Source organism: Periplaneta americana, chromosome 14 (assembly GCF_040183065.1).
Source record: "Periplaneta americana isolate PAMFEO1 chromosome 14, P.americana_PAMFEO1_priV1, whole genome shotgun sequence".
NCBI classification, from domain to species: Eukaryota; Metazoa; Arthropoda; class Insecta; order Blattodea; family Blattidae; genus Periplaneta; species Periplaneta americana.
In genome coordinates this window covers 57,157,446-57,173,140 of record NC_091130.1, presented here as the reverse complement: position 1 = coordinate 57,173,140, position 15,695 = coordinate 57,157,446, and the positions used below count along the sequence as shown (strand labels likewise).

The following is a 15,695-nucleotide window of genomic DNA, read 5'->3' as shown; positions in this document are numbered from 1 at the left end:
TCTAATTTAACAGGAATATATTGTGCGAATGAACAACTGCTTCGAAATGTTTGTAATTTTTCACCCGCGTTATGAACTCACAATATCAAAGGCCTTAAAGGTGGCCACGACCTGATCACAGGTCCCTTGAATAACAACTAAATTGACATGAACTCATCTTTCATAACCCTTTCATTTTGCCTTAATAACATCTCCATTCCACTAATTCAGGCGATGAGTGACCTCGTTAAATAACAGAAATATAAGTTGCTGGAAAGAAAAAAAAAGTGCATAGGCCTACAGTTTATCTTTCCTCGTTCAAATGTGGAAAGTTACACTGTGTACTGCATTTTCGGCACTGCTTCCAAGAGCGTTGAAAGAAAAAATATATCCTAATATAATCAGTGAGCCGGAGTGTAATCAAACTCACTTCCCCAGCATACGAGTCCCTTTCCCTATTCTATCTACACCTGTTATCACTAGCTGTGTTAAATTAAATTCCAAGCTTTCCGAAAATTTTATAGACGGCTTTTACAAGTCTTTCAGAACTTCCGAAACAATTCCAGGAATCTACATATAATTCACTGATTCGATCATCAAAGTTTCTTGCAGTATTTTAGGTCTATAGGGAGATCTATCTGTGACAGAGAAAATTTTCAGAGAAAGTGAACTCTGAATGTAACATAGAATCCACTCATTCAGGAATAAGATTAATTTAATGCATCAATCTTTATTTTCTTGGAAAGTGAGCCAAATTACGGCATTTATAGCCCTTAAAACTTCACCATTGTCGATTAAAATGTTACCATTTATTATTCCACTTTCTGAAATGTTCTGGGAACAGCAGGAGCCCGTGCACTGACACCGAGAATGACATGCAGCCCATGGAGTGAGACTAACCCAGCCGAACAGGATACCCAACAGAAGTAATGATGGTGGACTAAACATTTCGCCAGCAAGGTAAGACCTTGCGGCTTTTATCTTCTTTATTAGGTCAAATAATTGAATTAGCAGGAACTATTACTCCAACAATATTCGTGATCCACATTGCAATAGCAGCAAACTGAGGGTTTAATATTGTTTACCTCTAGAAATATAAGGTTTTTGCTTTGAGAAATATTCGTGTTAAATTATTGCATTTTCATGTCTTCAACGGGCATTTCTCCTTAATTCTTGAAGTTAGTTTGTAGAGATTTTTGATAACTTGCATGTTCGAATGTGTGAAAATATGTAGCTTTTAACGACGATAAAACAGTAGCCTAAGTTCTTTCTTATAGGGTTTTGTGTCTTTTGGAGTTTCGGCAACACCAGGGGCCTATTCCACACAGGCATGGTGTTGTACATTACAAATAAATTCTCTAGTAAGTAGTGAACATACTAGAGTTTCTATTCCACAACAGACTCCTCTACAGCAGTATTTTACCACTCCATACTTACAAATTACCAATTAAGTTTCCTGATTGTGTTCCACAAAAGTACTAGTATATTAACTTACTAGTGAATTGTCAAGTATTAGGAGACTAATACATACATGTACTAATGCGATTTAATTATATTTATTTCATAATATTAAGATATATTTTGATAAATATGTGCTATAGAATATCTTCTTTTCTTGCTCCTATTTCCTTCAAAAGAAACAATTTCATCTCCTTTGACGCCATTTCAATAACTTTGCAGTGTTTGTAATTTCGCAACAATTAAGTTTGAGGGTGAAGATCGTTATTATAGTAAAGGCAGAAGAAATAGGCGGGTTTTTGGTCTTGTGCGGAAACTACTCACTCCACACTTTCCCCAGTGGTTTATGACCTGAACAAAGAGACCTTTCTGTCGCTGCTAGTTGTTGACAAGTGCTCGTCTGTGATATTACTATGTTAGAGCTTGTTCGAAAAAATATATCATAATAACACAATAAACAGTATTTTGAAATACTAATTATCCAGGCAATCACTGTCATGTCTCAGTGGAGCCCTGATATCAGAAGCCATGCTAAAGGCGTTATTTATCAAGTTTGTTGTTTCTTGAAAGAACTTAAAGTTTGTGATGACATTAAAAGTGTCAACACAGACAGCCACTGCGAAGGAGTGTGGTGTATCTCTACATCGGTTAAGAGAATCTGTGCAGAACGATTTTTAGTCATATTTATTGTGTTATTTCTTTTGTTAAACTAAGCCATTCTTAAGTGTGCTTCTAATACATAAGTATATTTTATTATGATACTCTTTCATGTTATAATAACGTGTATATTTTTTACACACAGAAAAATATATTACTTTTTTGCACTTTAATTCTTAATTTCCTCATGATTCACAAAGTTGACAACTGTATAAACTTCATTTAGTAGTTACTATTTCAATACAATATTCTGAAAACACATAAAAACAAAATACTAATAATTGTGTGTAATGCTAAATATTTGATTTCTCGTATTACGTTCACATTACATGATGATAATTATTACATTTGTGAAATGGCTAACTTGAAAAATATTATAAATGATAATATAATCTAAAGTCTGATTAGTGTAATATGTTACTATTCAGCGACGTATGCAATGGAGAAACTGCCTCATTGTTGTCACTTATGAGTTTGAGACCTGTGTTTGGAAGTTGACTAAACAAAACAACAATATTCAGTAAATCAGGTATTTGTAATTACTAGAAATCACGTTATTATTTTATTTGTTCATTTAAGTTTTCCTATAGTGCAAAAAGTGTGAATGGAGAAGTAAGTTATTTGGCATAGGACCATACACCAAGCAGGTTCTGAGGGGTATAGAGTCGGGGTAGTGAATGAGGGGTTCGCCATTCCCGCCTATTTCTTCTGTCCCTAGTATAGTGCTAATATGGGAAACTATCAAATTATCAAGGAGCATTATGTGGGGATCACAGAAGAACATGATGATAATAAGGAAGTAAATTTTTCATTATTAAAGAAGTAAACTAAAATAAATAACATTGCAGTGTTACGAAATTCATAGAATCTACGAATCTTTGCTCTATAACCAACCTTAAAATACATTACAATTAAAGAGGCAAACATAACTGAACTCGATTAATGAAATACGAAGATAACCAGTTGCTTCATGTTATGACATAGTATGTTTATTGATATGACGTCATTAGTAGCGGTTCATTGGTAATGTACAATACACTTTAATTCTTTCGTGGAACAGAAAGATACAACTCCATACTTTACAACATCTTTCATCAGTAATTTGTAATGTACAACACCATATCTTTGTGGAATAGCACCAGGTGTTACAAACCACGTACAAAAGTGTCAACCACAGATCTACGAGCATGTACAGATACGGAAAACAAATTTGGAGCTCTCTTATTGTATAAGTTTTGCTTACAGCACATTGCACATGTGCAGTAAACAAGAGCCCCTGTATATATGCTACTTGTGGACAGTCGTGCGAAATTGTTACCTACATACAGGTGGACTCCCAACAAGACTCGCTCCAAGAAAGAATTTGGAGAAGAATGAGAATGCGCGTATTTTTATTACGATATTGTTGAGATGGGCTGTTCACTCTTTGTAGTGCCTGTTCAGTCTGCTTAGCATTTTCGTGTAACTTTAATGGATCATACCTGGAAATGAAAAGTGCCGTAACTTTAACTGTGCTTTTTCTGGAATGCACAAGAGTAAGATTATTCCAGCATTCATGTTAAACAGTGTAACGTACACAAATTTACAATATGAATAATGAATACTGTTATTGTTGTTGACCAATGCTAAGGATCTTGGATTTCTCTGATTCTCCCAATAATATATGGTGGGCTGTGGTGATAAATCAGCATTTATTTTCTTTATTGCTGGGCATTGTAGCTAATGTTGTTTATTCCATGATGGAGTTTTGATTTCTACAGAGAGTGCAGTGTGCAGTGTGGATGCTGGTAAATATTAATCCAATGCAAATCAGAGGTGATTAAGCGAAATATAACTATAGCAAATCTGGGATGTTATTACTGTCTAGTAGAATATTCCAAGGTTTGCCTTCGCTTTTCTTCAGGGATTCCTGTTTACAAAAGGACTGGACTGTGTGTTTGATTCTGACTTTTGAGGTATGAAAGGAGATTGTACTCATATTATTTCGAGTTTGTCTGATGTTTGTTCCTTTTTTGGCTAGGAAGTCAGCCTTCTCATTAGCTACTGTTCCACAGTGTGAGGGTATTGATTGAAAAACTACCTCTTTACGAAGCCCTTGTAGCATTTTAAGAGCAGAAAGAATTTCTCTTACTAGTCTGTTTTCTGGAGGACTCAATGTTCGTGCTTGGAGTCCAGATTTACAATCACTAAGTATAGCTGCTTTGTTAAATTTATGTATGTGATCGACAGCTGTATTGATTGCTTCTAATTCACCATCATAATGAGTGGACATTGTTCCAAGAGATACGTAAAAGCTAAAAAAGTCTCTTAGATTCCTGCTCCAGCGTTACTGTGTTTGTTAAGAAGAGATCCATCTGTATAAATATGAAGCCATTCAGATTTTGGATATCTTGTACATATGGTTTCAATAGCTAATGATTTTAATACTGATTGGTCAATGTCACGTTTTGCAGTGATGTGTTGTATCAGTTCATTTTCACATTTAATTTCTGGGAATAGAAGTTTTTCTATATTTTCAGTTGTTTGTACATTGTATTTACTTCGTAATTTTTAAATATCCTGGAAGAAGCCAGATTGTGTTTTGAGTTTCCTTCAGAATTTTTGTAGTTCCTCCTAGTAAGCATTCTTTGGAATTTGTTTTAATTTCTCAGACAAAATAAGACTTCGTTTCTCAATTTCGTATTTAATAGGTACAGTTGGCAATTTAATGTAAAGTTTTTAAGTCAGGCTCACACAAGCAAACTCATTGTGTTCGAAGGCAGTGCTGTGTTGTTGAGTCTTTGACAGCGACCCATCTGCAATGACAGCGAGGTGGTGTGGCATTGGGGTAATGTTTCTGATTTCGAAACCAGAGGTGTAAGTTCGCTTCCTGGTAGAGTTGATTTTCTCTTATTGTATTATCTATCTTATGTTTTTAATGACAAATGTTAGTGGAGTTTGTTAATAAACTTAGTTATGCAAGTGTCATTGTGGGCTATTAGGCACGACCTAGCCTGTATACAAAATTAATAGTTTATTTGCTTTTTTGAAAATCAGAAGCACATCAAATATGAGTAAACAACATTTATAGTCAGTTTCATGTGTTCACCATATCACCTTAATAATAATAATAATAATAATAATAATAATAATAATAATAATAATAATTTCTCAGACTCTTATACTTTGCAGAAATTAATAATTTTATGTGATATTAATTATATAAGTACAGCCATGTTACATAGGGAAATTATAATTATATCTCAATAAACAGAAGATGACAATAATAAATGGAGACAACACGTAGAATGAATAGAATCCTGGAATACCATATACAGTAAACTGGTTTATTACAAACCAGTTGAAAGGAGAAAGATAGGGCGTCCAAGAAAGCGCTGATCAGACAGATATTAAACCACTTTGAAACTGAAATAATTTGACTTAATCCGTGTCGTAAAATATGACAATGTTGATAATGATATTATTTCTACTTGTTTGTTGAGAAATGTCGCAGACCAAGCCACATAATCGCTGAGTGAAGACTGTCTCATTGTAATAGAATTCTCTTCCCTTGTCATAACACAGTTGTAAGACGTGAATGATCCAACATTATGAGAGTTGTAAAAATTTCGTGTCACGAGTGTTTTTGGACGAAAATACAATTTATTTCTGGAGTTAATATTCAAAACACATATTAAAGTAAAATAATTTTAATATGTATCTAAATAAAAGGACGAACTATCCTTCTCTAGTCCCCATGCAAAATTTTACGGTTTAATTCGATATGTAGGCCCTAATTAATGTTTGCAATATCATGTCTGGCCCAAAAAGGAGCTTCAAGAACCTAAACGGCTGCAGGTATCGGCTGACATATGACTGATGAAGAATATGAAATATCAATATAATATGTTATATATTAAGTAAAGTAAATCCATTGCACTACAGCCCATGAAGGGCCAAGACCGACCAGCCGGCTGCTGGCCTCACGTCCACATGCTGAAGCAGAGGTGGACGATCATTCAATATGTTATATATTATTATAACATATCACTCTACTTTTTATTATTATTTCAAATGTTGTTTTATTATTTATGAAAATTGGCTTTCAAACGTTGTCAACACTCCCTGTGAAGAATATAGGTAAACAAAACAAAGCTAAACTGAAGAATGGTAGACAGTATCATTTGAGTATTGCCATTATTAAAAGAAATAGAACAAAATTAATGTTTACAATGGTAACATGTTTTAATGTTGTAGTTAAACATATTTTTAAAAGCTATAAATAAGATATAAATGCAGACGGTTTTATGAAGACAGTAGTGTTGCCCAGGGGACTGGTTGTGCTATGTACTAAACATTCTATCGGCATGGTAATTTTGTAATGTAAAACACTAAGACTAACCGAGATTCGAACCTCCTACAACCAATGCTATCTCGTTTAGACCCATGTTTAAGCCACCTATGCTACAATGGCTCATACTTTAATCTGGCATATTACATAGCTTTCTCATTCACCTTCGTTTTGGTGAATTTTGTACCCCATTTTGATAGATTTAGTATTTATCAATTTTATTGCCATTTCACTCTTCAGTTGTTTTAGAACAAAATGCAGCACACTTACATGAACTGGAGCCGGCATGTGCACTGTTCTCTTCCTGGAACTCAGACATGTGCCATTGGCCCATTCTTTTTTAACCTTATTGTACGTATATTGTTAGTACTTATTTGCGTGGGGGCAGATTTAACACTACATGTAATTATCCTCATAGCTTGATTCTATTTCATTAGATTGTGTTGATATAAGAACTTCATTGCCATACATTAAAACTGGTTTCACATAAGTCTTATAGGTCATTGATTAAATTTCCAACTTCCTTACTGTGTTAATCTTTAGGATTTACCTTGCTTGACTAGTTTTGAAGTCTTGTGTTTCATTGTCCAAAGTCTAGTGAAAATCCTGCGCTATCTTCTGGTTTCGTGTTGTGGTGGGATGTTTTCATGATTGTGTGTGTTTTGAAATTGAGTTGAGTGTTCAGGATGTGCTGTGGGTCTGTTTTTGTATGCTTATAAATTTCATATTGTTCTAGGGTGTCAAGTTTATTTTTTTTATTGGGTTATTTTACGACGCTGTATCAACATCTAGGTTATTTAGCATCTGAATGAAATGAAGGTGATAATGCTGGTGAAATGAGTCCGGGGTCCAGCACCGAAAGTTACCCAGCATTTACTCGTATTGGGTTGAGGGAAAACCTCGGAAAAAACCTCAACCAGGTAACTTGCCCCGACCGGGATTCGAACCTGAACCACCTGGTTTCGCGGCCAGACGCACTGACTGTTACTCCACAGGTGTGGACGTCAAGTTTCTGGCTGGATGTGTAGTATTTTCATGTCTTTGTCTATGTTGCTGTAGCTTGTAGCTATGGTTGGAGTTTGTGATGTGTTCTGCGTAGATTGAATTGTTGTGTAGTTTGGTAAGGCTGTGATATGTTCTTTGTAACGTGTTTGAAATGATCTTCCAGTCTGTCCAATGTAGAAGTCGTTGCTGCTGTTGCATGATAGTTTGTAAACTCTTGTCAAGTTGTATTTATTTGTGATGTCTTGTCTGTGTGTTAAGATGTTTTTGTAGTGTGTTCTGTGTTCTATGTTGTATTCTAGTTCCTTGAATGATGATGCAGTTTTGTATGTGTTCATGTTTTGATATGTTAGTGTTGATTGCATTTAGTCTTTCTTGTGATGTTGTCTGTTATGTTCGGGTTGTATCCATTTTCCTATGCTACGTATTTGATAGTGTGTATTTCTTACTTATAGTCCTGCTAGTTCATAGGAATGTTGATGTATCATGGATCGGAATGCTGCGTGTTTGTATTGTGTGGGATGATTGGAGGTGTTGTGTATATGTGTTACCATGGTAGTGGGTTTCCTGTATGTTTTGAACTTGTGTTTGTTGTCTGTATTTGTTATTGCGATGTCTCAGAAATTTATGGATTTGTTGTTCTCTGTTTCTAGTGTGTAGTGTAGTTTCGGATTTATTTTGTTTATGTGTATGTGTAGGTTTTCAATCTGTCTTTTGTTTCCTTTGTATAGATTTAGTATGTCATCTATGCATCTGTGCCTGTATATGATGTTGCAATGCAGAAGGAAAGAGAGGGAATGGAGGCAGTAAGCATGGAAGTTGAGAATGTGGAGGTGCCAACAAAAAAAAAAAAAAGAAGAAGAAAATAGGTCTACTTACATTAATAAGACTGTGGCAGCTAAGGAAGTCTGCAACAACATCGCAAATCAAGCAAAAAGAAGATTTTCTTTTACTGCTAACTTTTCTGCCTTGTGTCTCTTTGATGTCAAAAAATTTCAACAATATGAGAAACACTTCCCTTATGAACTAATTGAAGAAATAATAGATGTTTATGAACTTCTGAAAAAGGATCGCCTTAAAACAGAATTGCAGATTATCTACAGAAGATCGGATTTTAGGAATATGAGTGGCGCTGTCAGTCTTTTGCAATTTCTCATAGAAAATAACTTACAATATACAGAGACTTACAAGCTATTGCTCATTGTTATTACAATTTCTATGACAACTTCTGAGGCCGAGAGATGCTTCTCAACCTTAAAAATGATAAAGACCTTTCTAAGAAGTACCATGACCGAAGGAAAGTTAAGTGCATTAGCAATGCTTTCTATTGAAAAAAGCATGATTAGCAACATTGCTAATTTTAATGAAACTGTGATTGATTTGTTTGCTTCGAAGAAAGAAAGAAGGATCGACTTTCTATACCAAAACTGTACATGAACATTGTTTCACTGTGTGCCAAATTTTTAAATATTGTCTTATTTTGTGTCAAATCTTTTTATGCTTGTATTATATTGTCCTATTGTATGTAAAGCTTTAGATGTTGTTCTATCATGTGTTAAATTTTTAGAAGGCATATATTTCCACAGATAAGACGAAGTATAAATTTCGAGCACAGTATTATGATTTTACTGTAGCTTATATCTGTCCTTCAAGACGAACCCCAAACTATGAACATGTGTGCTGCGTCACTTATGAGTTCGCACTGAAATCATGGAAAAAAGTGGAAGTGGAAACAGTGATAAAATCCTTTAAAAAATAAGTGCGGAATTTCTAACGCTATGGATGTCCAGAGGATGATTTGTTATGGAATACTGATGAAGTAGAACTGAGTCACCACTTTCAGAATGGGACCATATGACGACACTGTTAACACTGAAAGTGAGGACGTGCTTGACCAATTCTTTGCCTTTGACAACGAAAATTATGATTTCGCAGGATTTTAAATATACAAGTAAGTGATTTGTTGTATTTTGTAATGGTTTTAGTGTAGAATTTTAAGATCTCCTTTTTGTATCTGCCAGATGAGACTACCCTTGTCGTTTGGATATTTTTATAATTCAATTGTCGTCTTATCTGCAGAAATATACAGTATTTGTGTTATTGTGTGTAAAACTTTGAGATATGTTCCTACTGTAAAAATATTTAGACACTTTCTTATTTTGTGTCAAATCTATAAATATTAGGCCTATCTTATTTTGTAACTGATCATTAGGCCTACTTGTCTTATTTTATGTCAAAGCTTCATACATATGTGTTATATTACCCTACGGCATGTTAGATCTTTAGATATTTGTGTTTATTGTGTGTCAGATCTTTATATATTTTCCTACTGTGTGTAAAATATTTAGATGTTGTTCTTTCTTATTTTTGTGTCAAATGTACAAATATTGTTTTATTTTATGTCCGACCTTTAGGATGTCTTATTATGTGTGAAATATTTAGATATTTTCTAATTTTGTGTCAAATTTAACATACAGTATCATTGTGTATCAGATCTTTTGTTTATATTTAGCTTATACATGTATAAAGGATAGAAGAAAAATCGAAGTCCAGCCGTGACATAAAAACTGAAAGATGCATATTCCTAATGGGTACTTTTAAGATAATACACTTTATTTTTTTTTAAGTACAAACTATCAAATTGTTTTAGTAAAAGGAAATGTTTATTGTAGAAACAAATAGTAAAACCAAGATATTAAATGCTTTTACTTTGACAATTTTAGATATGAACTTGAATTTTAATCTTCATATTAATTAAGCTTATTGTTTAAATTTAGTTTCAGACCTTGTCAAAATGAATTTCTCTTCCAGTACCTATTTAAAAATATTTGTCTTATATTATTGGCAATTAAAGACACATAAGAAAAGGACAACATTTAATCAATAGTCTCTTTTGTTATCCATATACTGTTGTGAACCCCGAATTTAATAATTCACGAGCCGCCACTGTATTATTATTATTATTAATCATATTGGTGTCATATCCTATTTTTTCTAGTCAATTAGCTTAAGTGATTTGTGTTTTCTAAAAATACAACTTACTCAATAAATAAAATTCACTATTTCAGATTATTGTGCATGTCTTTTACACTTGCGTAGTAAAACAATGTAATAAGGACCGAAGTCCATCACTTATCATCCTATTTATTACCCCACTATTAAATTCAGACGTGAGTGTTCATTATCAGTCAGAGTGGTGCATTATGACCTGCAACTATGCAAATGTTTGTTAGTGTTGGTGTAATGATTTAGGAGATGTGATGTTTTTTTCGTCTCCTGAAAAATTTACTTCTCTGGACTTCAGTCCTTATTCCACTGACTGATTCAATTACAACATTTTTAAGTCTTTTCCTGTGTATAGCATGCTTTGTTAATGGTTACTAACAATCCGCCACTGATCGTCCTAGCAATTAAGATAAGCAGACGAGTCCACACCTGTGGAGTAATAGTTAGTGCGTCTGGCCGCGAAAACAGGTGGCCCAGGTTCGATTCCTGGTCAGGGCAAGTTATCTGGTTGAGGTTTTTTCCGGGGTTTCCCCTCAACCCAATATGGGCAAGCGCTGGGTAACTTTCGGTGCTGGCCTCGGACTCATTTCACTGGCTTTATCACCTTCACCTCATTCAGACACTAAATAAGCTAAGATGATGATAAAGCATCGTAAAATAACCTACTGAAAAAAAAGATAAGTGGACGCTGGTCGCAGTTTGAATCTTCCTTCCTACTCTGCCCTCCTAGTAAACAAAGTATTGCGTAATATTGTGCCTCACGCAACTGAAAATTCTGCCCATGTATGATTTATTTGTTTCGTGATTGTTCTGTCATCAGTAGATATTAACCCAGCAGATTATTGATTTTTTGGCTAACTGAAGGAAAGGGTGTCTTGAGGAAACCTACGACAATTGATGAGTTGGATTTCATCGCACACACCGTGGCAGATATTCCAGAACACGAACTCAGCCTGCTGTGTAAAACATTGAAGAGGGGCTGTTACTTGTACAAGAACAACATAGTGAACACACAACAACTATGATTAAGTTATTACGATGGGTGGTGATGCGAAAAATCCTATTTCTTGTGTAATATGCCAATGCCAGAATTTTTACTCTTGATTAGGTATTACTCTTTTCATTCATTCATAGTGTTCTGCCCAAGGGCAGGTCTTTCACTGCAAGACCAGCATTCTCCATTCTTTTCTATTGTCCGCTCTTTTAACGTTTATATATTATTGAAGAACTGTTAAGTTCTTTTTTAAATAAAGAACTACTTAACTGTGTTATTAAACTATGTATTTTTGCCTTAATTGATTAGTTACAATGTGACCTATGCAGAACACATAACAAACCCCATCTACAACTACAACAATACAGAAACAAAAAGGGCCTGAAATATTGTTATGGACGACCTCCCAACTTTTGTATCACAACTTGAAATGATTAGTTAACCGCTCATTTAGGAATGAGTTTCTCTCAGATCTTCAAATAAAGAATGATGGCAAGAAATGGGCTGGTCTTGTTGACAAGTCAGAGATACTGGAGAGACTGTAGCTGCTACAGGACATAACTGCCTGGCAGAATATTTATATAAACTGGGTATTTTACCATCACCTCAGTGTGTCATTTGTAATGAGGAAAATTCTGTTATGAATTGGGAACATTGAAATGTTTGTAAAAAACTTGTACATTTTAAATCCTCTATGGGAATTTTGTACTGGTCATCCAGAAACCAAATGATGTTGAATCAATCTGGTTGAGCATTACATACATACATACATACATACATACATACATACATACATACATACAATATAGAAACCGACATTCAACCAAAATTCTACAACAGGGATGGGCACTGTTTTCCCATACGGACGCTGTGTACATTCATCATTTCTCTCTCCACAAATATTTTACCTGTCTGTGTGTATATACTGGGTGTTTCAGACCACCTGTATCAGCCTTTCTTCTCGAAAACTATATGATACTGTTTGTTCATATAACAATATTTTGATAATCAAAAGCTATGTAAAGAATCGATTGGTGGTAGTACCATTTTCTGTAACTGTAACAAACGGAAGTAGGGGTACCTGTGGTCAACTTCAAAATTTCAAATGAGAACATGGTTCATTGAAGGTACTATTGGAAATTACTTTTAAAAAGAAACAACTTTTACTCAAACTTTTTATTGTTTACTCACAAAGCAACAAAAATGGTATCTTCTGAGTAAGGCTGTACTACATTGTTTATGTACGTACACTCTTCATAGTAAGTGTTCAAAATGACCGCCAGCCTGTCTAAACAAGCTCTGATCTCCTCCTAACATCCATAATTGCACTGAGCATTTCAGCACACCTGACGTGAGAGACCCACAGGCTTCTTTACTTCTTTGTTTCATGTCTTCTCTAGTTGTTGGACGCACCTTGTAGATCATGTCTTTAATTCTCTCTCACAAGACGAAGTCATTTGGAGCAAAGTCAGGAGATTGGGCCAGCCAAGCTACTGGTCCTCCACTGTAGGGGAAATAACCAGTTAATAACTCACTGAGCCCTATGTGAAGAGTGAGCTGGACAGCCATCCTGCTGAAACTGGTGCAAAATGTTTTAGAGGAAGTGTGCGTACATTCTACCATTCAAATTCTCAAAAAAGTATAGTCCTATGACTCAGTGTCTGAGGAGGCCACACGATGTGTTGAGGCTCCACACGTGCTAATAATCCATTTCCCCTTAGCCAGTGTGGATTAACCTGAGACCAATAATGGACATTGTAGAGATTCACCTGACCATTACTTTTGAAAGTTGCCTCACCAGTCAACAGAATTTTGAGCTCGAAATCATAGTCCATGTTTAGAAACTAGTCGCAGAAATCAACACGAGTTTGGAAGTCATGTCCCCCAAGTTCCTGATGGAGATGAATATGGTATGGATGAAATTTGTCTTGGAGAATTCTAAATACTGTACTATGTGTAATTTCTTCTTGTGGAGTCATGAAGATAACTATCACTGCAGTGAGGACATCGGCAGCTCACAGGTCGTCTGATATGCTCACCTTAATTGTATTTTGGTTGCACCATGCCGTTTATATGCAAAACATTGTACGAATGATGGGCTCACAATGGATATTTCTCTGCATAAACATGTGCTGCTTCTCTGCAATTCCAATGGCATTCTTCCAAGTATCATGAACATGTTAAATGCTTCTTCGTTTGTGAATGGCATTTTCCAAATAGCAAACCCAAAGGAAGATGATATGATATGGATGAATGAACAAAATGCACCATGGCTATGTAAAATAAAAGACAGTGAAAAGTGACTTGGTTTCAAAACCTGCATTATTTACAATAGCTGTACCTACTACAGGTACAGTAAGTACATAAACAACATACAGCATTTTTCAGAAGACAATTTCTGTTGCTTTGTGAATAAACAATAAAACCTAGAAAAAAAACGTTTGAGTAAAAGTTGTTTCTTTTCAAAAGTGGTATCCTATGGTACCTTCAATGACCTATGTTTTCATCTGAAATTTCGAAGTTGACCACAGATACCTCTACTTCCGGTTTGTTATGGGAAATGGTATCTACTACCACCAATGGATTCTTTACTTAGGTTTTGGTTATCAAAATTGTTATATGAACAACCAGTATCATATTGTTTTTGAGAAAAAAAGCTGATACAGTAATCACAGGTTGAAGTCGGTACCATACTGTTCTGATTAGGGATGTGTAAAGTCTGAATATGACGAATAAATTGTAGGTTTCGTTTTAATTTCCAAGAAACATGGGAACAAGACTGTTTTGTTATTATGAATAAAGGTAAAATTCAATGTCTCAACTGTTCAGTTGAGATTTATGTAAAATGTTATAATATCAGACACCACTTCAATCTTGAACATCAGAAGGATTTTGGCGAACATGAACTTATTCATAATAAATAGACAGTCAAATGAAGGTTCTTTTATCATCATTTATTTATACATAAAAGTTTAAAATGGGATTGTTAAAAATGGTTTACATTAATGAAATAGTTGTTACATGCAATGAAGCAGTGTGTTATTTTAAGTAATTTGTTGTGCAAGTTGAAATAGTAAGAAAGTTTTAAAAAATCCATAAGAATAATTTTTTAATGGAAAAGCCAACCCATAATCGCTAGATTACTAATTGAAAATGCAGTTCGATCAATTTATTGCATTTCAATCACATAAGCCGGTCATAGAGAATAATCCCCTTTTTCAAATGTCAGGTAAAACCAGCAAGGAATTGTATGAATTATTACCTAATAACAGGTCTCCTAACTTACGTAATTTCGCAACTAAGATGCTGGCAATCTCTGAATCCCCTTATGTCTGAGAACATTTCTTTTTTCTAAAGCGAATCTGATGAAAAATATTGCTTGTACACATCTAAAAACCTATCATCTCGTAACTGCTCTATGTTTATGTAGTAATAGTATTCATCCTAATATAGACAGACTCATCCTGACCAAACAGCATAGGCGATCTAACTTGTAAGTGATTATTTATAATGAGTATATTACATGTTCAGTGTAACTGTTTGCCACATTAATTTTGTATATCCCTAAGCAGAAGAAAAGCCAAGAAATATTATGTCCATCCCTGCTCTACAAGAATACGAAATTTATAGACACACAAAACCATACCCATTACACATACTGAATACTCAGCACACACACCCGCTACTAATCAGGAATATACCCCACCAAGAATAACAGAAAGCCAAAAGATTGCGCGAGATCTCACTAGAATTCAGAAGATAGTGCATATCACATCGAAACTATGAAAGTCTAGTTTTTCAGGTAAAGCTCCTTGTGACGCAGACTTGAATAATCTCAAGGAAAAAATTGTTCTAGGGCCGGATATCGATCCCGGAACCTCTGGTTGAACGTACCAGTGCTCTACCAACTGAGCTACCCAGGAACTCCATCTGACACCATCTCAATTTTTCCCCTTATATGCACACAACTCGACAGGGCTGACAAGATGCCAGAGACCCACATTGATTGCACACAAATTCTGTGTGACTTGGAATTGTGTTAGCGTACCTAGAATAACGTATATACGAGGCGTGTTCTTAAAGTAAGTTCCAAAAGGGTATAATAAGTAAACGGGAAGATATTTACAAACCATTTTTGTTGCATTGTATTCCCCACACTTCAATTACTTCTCAACATAATCTCCACCATTATTGAGGCATTTATCGAGTCGTGGCACAAGTCTTTCTATCCCCTCATTGTAGAATTCGTCTGCCTGCGATGCGAACTAC

The 15,695-nt window shown here is 34.9% G+C and overlaps 1 long non-coding RNA gene across 1 annotated transcript; it reads left to right on the top strand.

The window, feature by feature from the left end:
- The first annotated feature begins 801 nt into the window (after positions 1–801).
- On the top strand, positions 802–10,498 carry LOC138713988 (uncharacterized). Its single transcript, XR_011336023.1, has 2 exons — positions 802–939; positions 8,158–10,498. It is a non-coding gene; the product is annotated as an uncharacterized lncRNA (long non-coding RNA).
- Positions 10,499–15,695: the final 5,197 nt, after the last annotated feature.